The 14412-nt window shown below is 47.3% G+C and overlaps 1 protein-coding gene across 6 annotated transcripts in view; it reads right to left on the reverse strand.

Annotated features, from left to right (window-relative positions):
• NRP2 (neuropilin 2) overlaps window positions 1-14412 on the reverse strand; it is a 90076-nt gene that overhangs the window by 61103 nt on the left and 14561 nt on the right. The window lies entirely within an intron of this gene.

Consider the following 14412-nt stretch of genomic DNA (forward strand, 5'->3'; position numbering starts at 1 on the left):
GAAGCTCAGATACAACTCTTCTGGGGCAGCTCTCCTTCCTTTACCTCTCTCCTTAAGTGCCACTGTGCTACTTAGCACAGCTCAGTTTATTCCACTGTTTGGGAGAGATTTGGCCAAGCACACACCAAGCATGAAACAAATAATCAGTGTTCAATCCATGTGAGCAGGTAGCTATTTTGTGCACTAACACCACATTGGTCCTCTAACAAGCATGGCCAGTACACTTACTTAGCACTTGGCCAGTAATGCAGATCTATTAAGTGCTAACAAAGATATCCTGTGGATGAGAAGTGCTGTGTAAGAGCTAGGTAACCACATTCACTATTGCCTGATCCTTGTACACTCAGTAACTGCAACCTGCCTTTGCTAAGCCCTACCTGGAGATGTCCCACCTGCCCACTGGCATGGCTCCTGGGCATCTGAATGGTCTGGGGGAGGAATGTGTAGAGTTGGAGGAATTGCCTCCTGGTACAGAGACAAAAGCTTGTTGCAAATTCTGGCTGGAAGGGGAAACTCCCACAGATTCCTTCGTATTTTCTAGGCCATGACTAATGGCAAGGTAGTATCAGGCTCTGTCTTGCTGTGAAGAAACAAACAGCTTTTACGTGAACATCTTGTTCTTCGGCTGCTTTCTAACACCCACGCTCTCCCGCCCCTCTTCTCCTCCTCTCTGGCCAGCTCGCTATTTACAGAAACTGCCCATCTCTCTTTGACTGTTTATTCACTTTGTATCAACCTGTTTGAACAACATGCTACAGCTCTTCTCACGGGGCCAGGGAGGGAAAAAGCACTTCCAGGCTGCCAGGAATCTGCCTTTCTTCTTTGTCACAAGATCTCCTGTTTGGGAATGGAGAGTTGAAAGGAGAAGTAGCTTGCTGGATACAGAATGATCCTCATGTGACTCATTCCTGTTCTGCAAAGCACACATCGGCAGGCAACAATCTCAAAACAAACTTAAAGGGACTCCATGTGCTCCTCCACAAAGAAAGATGGCCCGGATGGCTTTGGTTTCACTCCTTTCTGGGACTAAATCAGGCTGAGAGCCAGAAGCAAAATGCCTGCAGATGAAGCCCTGTCTACACCAGACCAAGCACTCAGCTAGCTGCAATCACCCAGTCTTTAACTTCATTACAGACTCAATTGGCTTGGCCAAGGTGAAATCCAAGCGGTCTTGAGAAGAGGGACTCACACAGGAATAACATTTGGCTTAGCTTTAGTGGACACTGAGCAATGTCAATGAAGATCTGTTCCCTCTGCTCTCTCTTCAGCTCTGTGTAGCTTCCTATCACCTTGTGACCCCTTATTACCCTGACACCGTCCAGCAGCACCCTGTATGACCCCACTAATGTCCATCATGTGTGGCTTGATCCCCTTGTCTCCCCAGGGAGGAGGAACATAGAGCACAGTGTTAGTGCTTCTTTTAAGTAGAATTTTTTCCTCTTTGTTTGTCTATTTGTTTAAAGTAGTGCTGAGCAAACAGCAAGGACATTTTGTTCTCTAAATAACTACTTGCTTTCAGTGTCCTTGCAGCCCTTCCACACCAGAAGTACACATCTGTGCCTCAAGACTACTGGCTACTAGTGAAATTGTGAATATGTGGCAAAAAAATAATTTGGCGAAAACATGAATGTTGGCAAAACACAGCTAACTGAGCGGACTGTAAAAGCTACCATTTGCATGGCACAGGCAGAGGTTAGCTGCATCCCAGGGAATCACATCTGTTTGTGTACTCGTGGGGTTATAACTCGCCAACACAGTACATGACTTCAACAACTTGACTGTAATGATCACAGGTTCTGCTGTAGCCAACACACCACACATCCTAGTGTCGTCCACATGGTGCCTCAAACCACTCTGCTCTAGGAGCCCTGGCAATTTCAGAAGCAAATTCTGGACCAAGAAATATTTGCTTACTGAATGGGTGAATAACTTCCAATAATACATACAATTTGGGAATATTGCAATCTGCTCATGGGCAATCTGCAAATGGAAAATTAAAAGAATGAATCTAGTAAGTAAATCATCAGGAAATATTTGCCTCTTTGAATTAAACCCTGTTTGGCTTCATCCAAGCATCTAACTGAGCTTTCTCCTACTAGAGCTAATCCTTAATAAATCAAATGTTACAAACAACTAAAAAAAGCCCCTAGGAGAAGGTCAGGGAATCATTTTTGCCAAATGTAAAATGAATATAAATGCATAAGAGTTTTCTTCCCTAGTTAAAAAATGTTGGCCCAAGCCCTCTGCTCCTCATGAGGCAAAACTCTCTTTCTTCAGGTCATATAAACAGAGTGTGAATTGGAAGAGTATTACACTCAGGAGGTAACTGCTGCCCAGATAAGCAGGAGCACCTACTTGCTCTCCAACATAGCAAGCTTTCAAAATGAAACAGCAAAGATGTCTGGTCCAAACCATGAAACTTGCAAACTTCAGCAAGAACACTGACTTATCCCCACCACAGACTCTTTTGGCATCATGTGCTTCAGTCATGTCCATGCCTTGGCCCACAATCAAACAAGTTGATAAACCCCATTCTCCTCATGTTGGGTCACAGGCCATGTTAAAATCTAGTCTGGCCAGATCTTTGCTTCTGTTAAGCTTAAGCATGGTTTCCAGACTTTTTTCTTCCCGTGTGAAAAACAAGAAGAAAAATTGGAAGGAAGAAACCCCAACCCTGGGGATGCTTTCCACTCTAACAATTTAATTTCCAGATAATTACAGACTAGGGCACAGCTGGGTGGGACACATTTATGCAGTGATGGTATCCAGACTGTCTTGACAAGCATCCAGCAATTTGCATTTCACTCATATAACCAAATCCATTGTTTCAGTCAATGTGCACCAACATCCTTGTGGGCTGACCACTCCAGCTTTACCTCCACTGGGCAAGCTGACATCTCCAAGTATATTTCATGGCCACTTCTCCCCATCTAGACATTGCTCCAATGAACCAGCCATAAATATGTGAGGAGAGGGTGCAGCATTTGTAACCCACAAGTATAGTCAATGGATTAACCAACTCTTCTTGCAGGGAAGGTGACCGCAGTTGGCTGCTCCTCCAGCGGCAGGATATTTTCAGCTGCTGCTTGAGTGGGAAGGCCAGCCAGTTGGTTTGAAACCGCCTCAGAGGTTTCCACCAGGGAGTTTTAAGGCAGAGAGGCAAAGCTGAAGTGCTGTTAACTGCCCAGACAATGGGGGGTTGAGAAAGGAGGGAAATGAATTGCTTAGACACTCTTCTTGGAGCTGTTTAACAGAATTAAACAGAAAATGTTCAATGCTTACAAATATTGCTGCGTTTTTATTAAAGATTTTTAATAGAAAGTGCTTTGCTGATGTTAAGAGAGCTTTTATAAACTGATTATAAAGCACTTCTAATGCCTGCATTACTCATGCTTGCTTGCTTGCTTTTTCCTCCAGTCAACCCTCTCTGCTTCCCAGTCTTTCCTTTCTCTCCTTGTTTCCCTAAATGACTTTGCTGATGGCTTCCCAAACAAGTCTACAAGGCACAATAAAGGCAAACAACCCCCAGTTGCAGTGATAGGAGAAGACCTCCACCTTTTCAGTCCTTTTCTGTTGTGAAATAGCTAATCTGGTCCCTGGCCACTGAGATGTGCTCCATCGTCCCCTGAGGCCAGCCCAGACCGCCCAGGTGCCCACCCAGGCACTGGTGAGCTCCAGAAAACCTATGACCCACCTGGGGAGCAGCACCAGAAAGCCTGCACCATTCCTCTGGATGCTCCTCTCCTGAGGCATACAACTCAGCACAAAGCACAGTTTTGGGACTCCACACAATCAACAAGCCTATTGCCCCTCAGCCCCAGGTCCTAAGAGATGTTGACTCCTTCCCCACTGAAACATGCTTCAAGGACATTACAGGGACATTAGCTTAGGATGGAGAGAAACATAAACAATAAATCATTTGTATGTTCACAGCCATAACGTGAGTCCTCCCAATACGTAAACTTGTGCAAGCCTTGCTTCAAAGCCTGAGGAGGGCTGGCTCCCCAGACCAAGCTCTGACCTAGCTGTCAGCTTTCTCAGTCTCTTCCTGGAGCTATGATTTGAAGTAGGTGAGGGCTCACATGCAGCTAAGCCCAGTTTCCATTGCTTGTCAGGGCCTGAGAGAGTCACAAGGCTCTAACCTGAACTTCCCCAACGTTTAATTTGGAGCTGTTATTTATAGGCATTTCCACGGGGCTCATGACTGCACCTGGCAAACAGTAATGATGGGATCCTCAGAGACCCTGGGAGGTAGGAAGGCAGTGACGAGCAGTGGCTGGCCCAAGTCACACAGGAAGTTTGCAGCACAGCCAAGAATAGAAGCCAGCCTTGATTAGATAGATTATATTATATTGGAGGAGTCTGGCCTAGATAGACAGAGAGACAAATAGGTACTGACTGCGTGCCAAGAGCCCCAAATTTGGGAGTGCCCAGTGTTGACTTGAGCCTTCAAGACCCCTGGTCTGCTTGAATCATGTGTCACAGTGTCTCGAATGCATCTGCTGAGAATAGGAAGAGAAACTACAATTCTAGTGAAATTCAGTAGACATTAATACTCTCTGCAGGTAGCTGGGGGAAGGCGTGGGGAACCTGCTTAGCCACAGCAGCTAGTAAATTCAATTGTTCCCTCTGAAAAGGTGGCAGGTGGTTTGTTTCTCAGAAACTGTCATAAAAAGCCTAAGGTTTTATAAACATCCTCTAAGAAAAGGCTGTTTCTTAAAAATGAAATAGCAGCTGCAGTATAGAGATAGTTAAGAAATGGTGAACCAGCATCTCTGTGCTTGTTTTGCAATCAAGCAGCGGCTAGAATTAATGTCCATTACATGCTAGCTAGCTTAGTCAATTTTTCTGTGTCACCACCCATCTTCACGCTCTTTCATATGCCACCTTGAAACCAAATCCTTATTTCATGGGTGGTCACATTATGAAAGACAAGAAAACTTTTCTGTGATGTTTATGCAATCTTGAGCAACTGCAGAACATACCCTTCAAAGGTTAAATTGCTGCAGAAGCTACTGGGGACTTCCAAACGTTTTTTTTTATAGCCATGATGGCAGAGGCAAGCACCACTACTGTCTAATGAAACAGGAGCAATGAAGTTTGATCTTAGCTGCCAGCCCTTAATCAGAGTAATTAATTATAAATACAGCAGATGAATTGGATTCTCCTCTGACTTGAACTGAGTTTACACATGTGTAACTCATCATTTTAAGGGTAATCACTCCTAATTTATCCTGGGGTGAGAAGAGAATCAGTCCTCATAGACACAGATCCTGATATAGATTTGTGCACAGACCTAAAAAGCTTGTATCATACCTAGCTTTAGCCAACTAAATGTCCTCCGTTCCCAGTGGAAGCAGACTCCTCACACCCAGCTTGGGATGGGATTAATCATTCTTCTATGCTGACGACAGAGGTAGTTTAAATCCCTCTCACTGACTGAACCTGGACTTTGAGTGGCTGAACATCAGAGAGATGAATCTGGTCTCAGTCTGCAGCTTGCGGAACCGCTTTTGCCCATGCTGCGGCAAAACACACTCAGAAAACAGGCAGAGCTTGCCCTTGTTTTGCTCTGATGGAAATAACTGCCCCTGGCAACAGCAGAGAGAAGTAGGCTACCATTGCTCTGAATCTGAAGGGATTTCACTGACTAAAATGACCAAAATCTGATGGCAGCAGGGGAGAGCCAGGCCTAGGGGTGAGGGGGGCATAATTTCTTAGGATTTCTCGGAAGTTTGTTTTGAATTTGTTGCATCCGATTACATCTTGTGTAATCACAGTACTGTGGGATTTTGTAATCATTTCACTGTGCTTTGGATTATTTTCTTATCTCCACAAAAATCTGACCAGAATTTCTGAGAAATGAGAAAAATCCAGTCATCCAGTCAAAGAAAAAAAAAAAAGAGACACAGAGGGAGAGAAAATAACCCTAACAGATTGGAAAACTTCTTCAAAAATGCCTTGAAGACAAAAATTGGAAACTACAAATAGCCTCTATTTATACTCCTTTGGTTGTTTTCACCCCCGTACAAGCAGCACTGATGGGAAGTCTTTCAGCAGTTACTGCTAACTTATGTGGAAAAAAAAAAAATAAGGTAGCCAAAATACATCTTGCAAAGGGAAGAATAAAACATAGCTGCAAACTGCTCCTGTGGCAAGTTCTGATTCAGGAGGGAATTTCAGCTCCTAGCATGCTGCATGCTGCTGCACCCCCTGAGACAGGAGAGCAAAGTCTCCCCTGAGCTTTGCCGTTCATCCTCAGGCTGCCTTCCTCAAGCTGTGTTGCCAGATCACTGCAGAAAGTCGCGTTGGAGTAGAGAAGTGCTCTCATCTGGGGCATGTCTGGAAAACCGTTCATTATATAAGAAAACAAGATGTGCTAATGTGCACTTTAGGGGTTTTCTGCAGGCTGTTGTTCAGGAGTTACACATGGCTGTTTAATTTTATTTCTGTCTCCAAAACCATCTCTATAAATTCCTCACCCTTCTATCTTTAGCTACAGGGGTCTTTTGTTGCAAAATGTCTTTGGTATTCTTTGGGGGGAAAAAATCATGGTTAAACCAGGAATCAAATATATAAAACATGTTAAGAATAAGCCCCCTTTCCATGGCATTCTGCCTTCTGTTGTGGCTCTAAGGGAACTGAAACAACTCACAACCCTTTCATACCCCAAAATGCAGGACACTTGAGAAACTGCATTTGCACTTTCCTCCTTCTGCCACAATCCATCTGTGGAAAAAATTAGACTTTGGTTTCTATGTCATTTCACTGCCACCACTCACAGGCTCTTGATCACTAACAGAAAGAAAAAAAATATATATAATAAAAGATAACAACAACAAGAGGAAAATTTATTGCCAGAAAGCAGTGAAGCAGGCAGAAGGTAGGGGGCAAATGCTCACTTTGTTTGCTTTGCAGTGGGAGGAACAGGTGAACAGGCTCCTATCTCCAGATGGGATCTGGTGCCTGACAGCCCAGGCAATAGATGGAGTCCAGCTTGGGCCAGGCTGGCTCTGGTGGCTGAAGGTCTGGGGACTGGCTGGCACTTGCTGATGAGGATTAGGGGACACTCGCACACTCTGCTGTGCCAGCCCTGTTCCCAGAGGAAAACACCCTCCACAGAGCTGTTGCAAGTGATGTCCCATCGCACCTCACAGGCACAGTATCAGTCATGGCCTTAGACACAACTTGCTGTGAAGAATGAAAGAGCTGGTAATAACTGAGATCAGATGGGAGCTTTGCAGCTCAGCTTTCCACATATCACTCATTTGCACTGGCTTCTTTCAGCACAAAACTGAAACAAACACCTCATTAAGCACCAATTGTATAAAAGAGGTTGCAAGAACAGAGCCATGACCAGCCCACCCTTGCGCTCCTGGCTGTCTACATCCCTCATTAATGACGGATGGTCACCCGGGGACCAGCCCACCATGGGACAGCTTTCTGACCCCACCATTTCTCAGACACAGCCTGTTCACAGTCCAGCTCTTGCGTTAGCTGATACACAAGTAAGCAAAGCTTTGCTGCCAAGGCTGGCCTGCAACCTCTGCTATTTGTGCACTTCCACAACAACTCAACCGTGCCAGCTTGTAGTAAGAGCGGTTTCTGGGGCAAACAGCACACCAAACCTGCCTGATCCCTCCTTGCATGCTATGTAGGTAGCATAGCCTCTCCTATCCCCTTCTCCCACCAAAATACGGGCACTTGCAGCTCAACAGCCATCTGAACCAAGTCTCTCCAAGGGTCTGAGCACACCTGATCAATGCCTGGACAAGAGCGAGCGCTCTGCCACGCACACATCACGCCTTGCTGCATGTTTGCAGCAGCGGTGGCCTCCCAGCTGGGTCCTGGAGGCAGCAGTATCTATCTGGGGGAGTGGGAGGAATTAGCCACTTGCAGGGGCTAATTGGTACCCTTGAGGTGAGCTCAGCCCTGCCTGGGACAGCAGGTTGGAGAGGCAGTCAGGCCGAGACAGAGATGAGGGAGTGGGCTGCTGCATGAAGCTGGTTGGTACCTTCTCTCCTTAATACGCTCTGTGAACAGGGGGATGGGAGCATCCCTCTTTCTCCCACAAACAAGGGTCCTGCCACTGCTTTGTTCAGGAAGATTTTCTTTGAAGCAACTCTTTGTGTCACCCTCTCACTCAGCTGCGACAGTGCATCTGCTTTGTCCTGCCAGCTCAGCCATGTAGTGTTTACAAGCCTCCCTCACCCTTCCAGGCTGTGGTTCAGCTCCATTGACACTGAAGGCAACAGACTCCTCTCTCGGCGTGTGATGAATCAATTACTTCCTCTGACACTCTATTACTATAGCCCTTACATCTCCAGATTGCAGATGAAAAGACAGGCTGAGAAGGGGGACAGGGAAGGGGAGAGGTCTCCTGAGGTCTCCTTCAATTGAGTTGTTGGACATCTGAAGAAATCCCCATCTGCCATACTTAAAGACACAGAGAGATGTTTGCTCCTGAACGGCAGAAAAATCAGAGGGTTTTCACAAAAGAAAACCTAAGAAATCAAATGGGTCAAAAAACTTCAACAAGATGCAGTGAACATAGATCAATGGTGAGTCAGTCCCCTCTGCTGATGGAGATCCCAGACCTTGTTCCTGCCCATGATTATCAGCCAAACATCAGTATTACCAAAGGCACAACATGTGAGAGCCAGGCATTACATCTTCCCTTTTCACTGCAAAATAACAACGTAAATGAAACCTCACACCAACACTGCATAAAGAGGAAGGAAGCTGAGCACATGCCTCAAACTCTCATGCTGCTGGTGGGGGGGTCCTGCTACTTATTGGACATCCGTCAACAACCCCAGCTCCGAGGGTTCCCTGGAGGTTTCTAATACGTTGAGCACTTCCCGTGCAAACACCCTGCATGTGGCACAGCCTCAGCAGGCATGGGGCTGAGCGCAGGTGCTCTCCCACCATCAGTGGGCGAGTGCTGCCTGGCTCAACAAAGGGGGACCCCACCTCAAAAACAGGGGTGCACCCTTCCTCAACACCGACCACAATGTCTTCTCTACCTCTGCAAGAAGTGACATTTGGGGCAGCCACAGCATACACACAGAGCAGCTGCCCTGCCAGTTTCTATGCCGTTTGTAACAGGACTAAGTCTTTGGCATAGGATTCCTGCTGTCAGACCCCAGTGTTTCAGGCTCTGCTTCTAGCAAATTATTAAACTCTTAATATCTCCATGTCTGACCCAGTGCTACTTTAAAACCACCACCATACTACTGGACTGTGATCACTCCGCAATGCTGTACATAGATCCCAAGAATTCCTTAGGATTCAGAGGGGAAAAAAAACAGCAAAAAAACCCTGGGTTATTCACTTTTTCTAATGATCTACTGATCTACTTGCTAAGCCAGCATAAGGAAGGCTTTCTATGGTGTGTTTGAACCGATATATCAAAGACAGTTGCATAAAACATCCTAGCTGTGATTAGTGGACCATGACTGCTATTAACTTATAAGGAATTCCAGGATCACCAGACTGTGGTTTGCAACATATTATTACATTGCCATTCAATAGTGGTGTGCAGTCGCTTGATTTAAAGAAAACGGAGACTAGTCTTAGACTCAAAACTAACCTCCCCCAATTCTTTCAAATAAGCTCTGTGCTGAGCTCTGGCCAAAAGCAACCAGAAATTTCTTCTGTTTTCAGTCTGCTCTTTGCAGTCTGTTCTTTTTATTTCGCATTCATATTTAATTGCAGAATTCACACCCGGCCAGAAAAGGCTGGGAATGAACCAGTCGTCATCTGCAGCTCTCTGACCTGCTCCTATGTGATGCTGCTATGCAGCAGCCTTTGGAGGGGAGTGTGCAATGGACTGTTGCTATCTAGTCTGAGTTTTATGCCTGCAGATGCCCAGGTCTTCTCTTCTTTATAAGGCTGGGAATTTAAAGTGATTTGCCAAAGCAGGAACAGTAAATCAATAGCAGGGAAGGGGAAGAACCCAAATCTCACAACTCCTAGACTCGATATTGCTGGCAAGTCTGTCACTCCCCTGTTAAAGCCTGACAATAGATGATATCCATTAAAAAGGCTGCATGTAGGTAAGGCAAACAGTTGCTCATTAAAAGCCTAAGCCAGTTCCTATGGAAATCAAGGTAAAACCTCCCACTGCTTTTACTGGGCTTTGTGTCTGGTCCTTAACAAAAAAGGGGTAATTTTTAAAATGTCATTCTGGCACTTTCCTTACATTCACTAAACCTTCTAACTCCTACATCCAGACAGCAAACACATGACATGGAAGAGCACTGCTAACCCCACAGTGTGATGCAGAAAAAGTGACCGAGACTCATATCCCCACAGATATTTAGGCTCCTGAGACCAACCTCTTTGGGATGAGCCTCTCTGAATGGTGTCACCCAGTGCGTCGGAGCACTGTTGCAGAGACAGCCAACGGCCTTGGGTTCTTTGATGAAAGGATCTCAATGCTATGGTTATCAACAGGCCATTTCAGTGGGATTGCTCTACTACTGTCCTATGGCATCTGCGCTAAGAGGTGTCAGCAAAGACACAGGGGGCTTGGAGCAGGAGCATGGCTTGCACTCACGCACACAAAAGGTACACAGTTTCCGACACTTTTAGCTGGATCCTGAACCCAGTTAGTAAAGGAGTCACCACAGCCAGCCCTGTGCTCACTCCCTCCCCAGACGCTGTGGGGGACCCTCGCTGGTCAGAGAGTCTGAGTAAGAAGTGAGTCCACCACCACCTCTTCCTCCTGGCTAGCAGGAAGGAGGGGGAGAGGTCTCTATCTCTAACCCTATTGTTCCCAGTGTCACCAGCTGGCCCTCACTTTGTCATCAGGCCAACAGGAAACAAGGTGCAAAAGCAGATCTGACTCCTATGCACCGGATGTTGGTGAGCTGATGGGACATAGGAGACCCCATGAGAGTGCCTTTGAGGCCATCACCTTCTGCAAAGCCTGGACTTGGTCTGGCCCTCCAGGGAGAGGCTCTGGGGCACAGGGAAGCACAGCCGTGCTCTCACAGCCCTGCGGATGAGCAGCAGAGAAGAGAGATGTGAACAACCTTGAGCTGTTAACTCATGCGCTGGTCTAACGCTGTCACAGCTAACCCATTCATCGATGTTTCATTTTGGAAAATGACCTAGGCTTGATGGGAATTATGAACCGTACAGCGGATGCCAGACAGAGTTAAAAAACAGTAGAAGCTCATTTGAAGACAAGTTGAGCTGCAGTGTCATGTTACCCAGACTGAACTATTTCCTGTACGTTAGAAATGTTGCTTCTGGCTACCCGTGCCACAAATGTATGAGCAAGCAAATGCCTTCCTTAACATCTCATCTTTGACTTCCCCTCTCTGCAGAGTTAAAGCTCAGTTTCCCCTGTGTTGCAGGAGATGCAGTCACTTCCCTTTGCATCCCAGTGAAGAACCTCCACGAGCCCTGGTATTCCGTAGTGCTCCACATGTATTTCTCTTTTCTAAGCATTTTCCCAATCTCAAGATGAACTATTGTTTCTAAAATGTTTATTAACAAGCTAGTTATGCATACTTTTCAAAACATTTACTAATTAGCTGTCCATAATTGCTGCCTTGTCTACTCTTAACCTTCGCTGATGGAAAGACAGCTTCTTGAAATACTATTCTCTTGTTTGAAGATGTTCAAGAGAGCCAGGCTGAATACTGCAGGCACCAGCTGCCTGCCTGTCTGTGGGCACTGGGGCTGGCTGCAGCTCCCACCACCACCTGAGCAAAGGATCTGGGCCAGCATCTCTGCTGCTCTCTAGGAAGGATGCAGAGCTGTTTTGTTCCAGTGCCCAACCTCCTGGAAGCAGAGGAGATGGCCATGCTGCCATGAGAGGCCTTCACTGGCTAGCCAAGCCCGCATGCCTCACCCTTTGTACTGTGGCCTGGAAACACCAGCATGTTACTGCCAGTGTCCCCTGGCAGGCAGTGCTCCAAGAGGTGGGCACTGGGAACGTGGTGCCAAGGTGACCCTTGCCAAACCTTTGTCCTCCTCTGCCCTTCAGGCTGGGAGCAGGGGCATCTCCTGCCATGCCTGCCCAGTATCTAGCACACACCAGGATGCTGAACTTGGTTCAAGTCTTTTGGCACCACCACGGCACTTACGAGGTCACAGTGACAACTGCATAAATTTCCTCATTACGGTAGCTCCAGTTTCTGTTTTTGGAAACCCCCAGGGCTTGACATGGGGAGCCAAAGTCAGGAGGAAGAGCCTGACTGTGCAGCTCCAGGCTGTCTCCAGTCTGCCAGCTCCTGCCTGTTTTTGGAGCCCTGGGCCCCGTCTCCAGGAACCTTTGCCAGCACTTGGCGTATGCCACCAGAGGGGGCTGCGAGCCACGGCAGCAGTCCCCCAGATCCTGCCCAGGCAGGGGCACCACCGATAGCAACCCAGTTGCAGCATGTGTTGGAAAGGGCTACAGAAAAACCCACTGGCATGGTCTGATTATGGGTTGCACTTTTTTTTTTTTTAAAAGCAGCATTCTTCTGGTGCAGATGTTATGACTCAGCTGAAAGGTCTTCCGCTTGCGGGGGGAGCATGAGCCGATGCACTGCAGTCTGGAGGGAGCGCGCCTCTGCCGTGTGTGTACAACAGTGTCCGGGCACTTGACAGCAGCTCTGCCCAGCCTAATCCTCTGGCAGAGTCAGCCAAGTACGGCCAGGGATGGCAGAGTCAGTAGCCAATCTCGGGAGGGACCTTTTAATGGTCCAAAGAGAAGTCCAGCAGTAGGGGGGAGGCACAAATGGAAAAGGTGATTGGTTATAAATGCAGTGATTCACTCAGAGCTGAGGTTTCTGACTTGGATTTTCCAAGCAAGCAGTACAGACAGAACAGCAAAACGGCAATTAGGAAGGAGCAGGAAGCTCGGCTACGTGACTGCACAAACTGGGGGACAGCTACCCCTGTGGCACACCTATTGCAAAGGGTTTAGGTCGCTCCTGGGATCACAAATAAACCCTGACATGCACGAGGCTGCCCAGCTCCCGCCATGCCATGCAGGGAGTGGAAACATTTTGCCACAGCAGCAGTAGCGTGCTCTTTTCCACTGGATGCCACTTCCCTGTTTAGAGAGCAGATACCAATGGCACGGGGCCGCAGTGCCTGAGCAACAGCTGCGCTCGCAGCACAGAGAGGAAGAAATGGCGAGCAGACAGACTATTACAATTATTTCCGAATAGTTTGGCAGGTCTTTTATCATAGCATCAAACTTCCCTTTTGGCTCTGCCATTACTACTGTGGCCCCACAGCTGCAGGACAACGTGAACAATGGCCTGGGTCCCATACTCCCTGCCACAGCGTGCCCACCCTCCCACAACAGGCATCCCTGCTGTGCTGGCACATGAGAGCCACAACAGCAGGAGGAGGCCAATTTTCCTAACCTGAAGTGCCTTCCCAAAGTAAAGCGCTTCCTCGGAGCATGGATGAAAGAGAGAAAGAGAGAGAGAGAGAGAGAGAGATAAATATGTTCTGGGGCTTCAATTACACCAAATTACTCCTTTCATGATGGTGGTAGTGGGGGTGCAGTTACTTCTTAATGCAGCTGGACACAGACAAAAAATAAAAGCCCAGATGTGCCTCCAGAAAAACAATAGCAACAACCAGCACAGAGCAACCGCCCCTGGCTGCCACCTCCCGGTGTCCATCCCTGGCTGATGCTCCCACCCTCCAGGCAGGGAGGGCTGGCTGCCTAAGCTGCTCTCCACAGGCAGCCCTTGCTCTGGCATCCTGGTAGCACCAGGTACGCAGGCCTTTTCCGGCCAGCTGCCGGGCGTGGGGAAACCACTGACCTTTCCGCAGATGTCCCCAGGGTGCCAGGCACTGTACAAAACACAGGAGGAAATGCCTCCCATCCCAGAGGGAAATCTGAAGCAGATATAAGGAAGGCCAGAAAGGACACAGTAAAACTAAAAAGACTTTTGCAGATATTTTTGTAGGCCTTAGAACGGGTTTTAGGAATGTAAATGTTATGCTTTTTGAGGGAGAAACTTTAGCCTAATAAGGTAAAATGAAACATGGAAAGAAGCAGCAATAGAGGAAGGGGTTACGGTGTTTACCTCTGGCAGCTGGAAGCACAGACCAGCCCAGTTCCTGCTTCAATAGCTGCCAGGTAGCAATAGCAGAGTAGGGGGAACCTTGTCTGCCCAGAGACAGATGAACCCACAATGGGGTTCATCTTTGAGCCTGTCATCTTTGTGAGAATGTGCTCTATATTAATGACCAGATATCAAAAGAAGGGCTCTGCCCTAAGACTGTTTCTCTGATGCTGAACTCCTGTTCCTGTTAAGGTTCCCACCTGCAGCTGCAATGAGGCCTTTGCTTCTTCATAAAATAGCCTCTGACACTTGGATAAGATTTATTACTAGATGGTCACCTATTAGTACTGCTTAATGCCCAAGTATTACACAGTGTTAATACTTG

Source organism: Strix uralensis, chromosome 6, assembly GCF_047716275.1.
Source record: "Strix uralensis isolate ZFMK-TIS-50842 chromosome 6, bStrUra1, whole genome shotgun sequence".
Lineage (NCBI taxonomy): Eukaryota > Metazoa > Chordata > Aves > Strigiformes > Strigidae > Strix > Strix uralensis.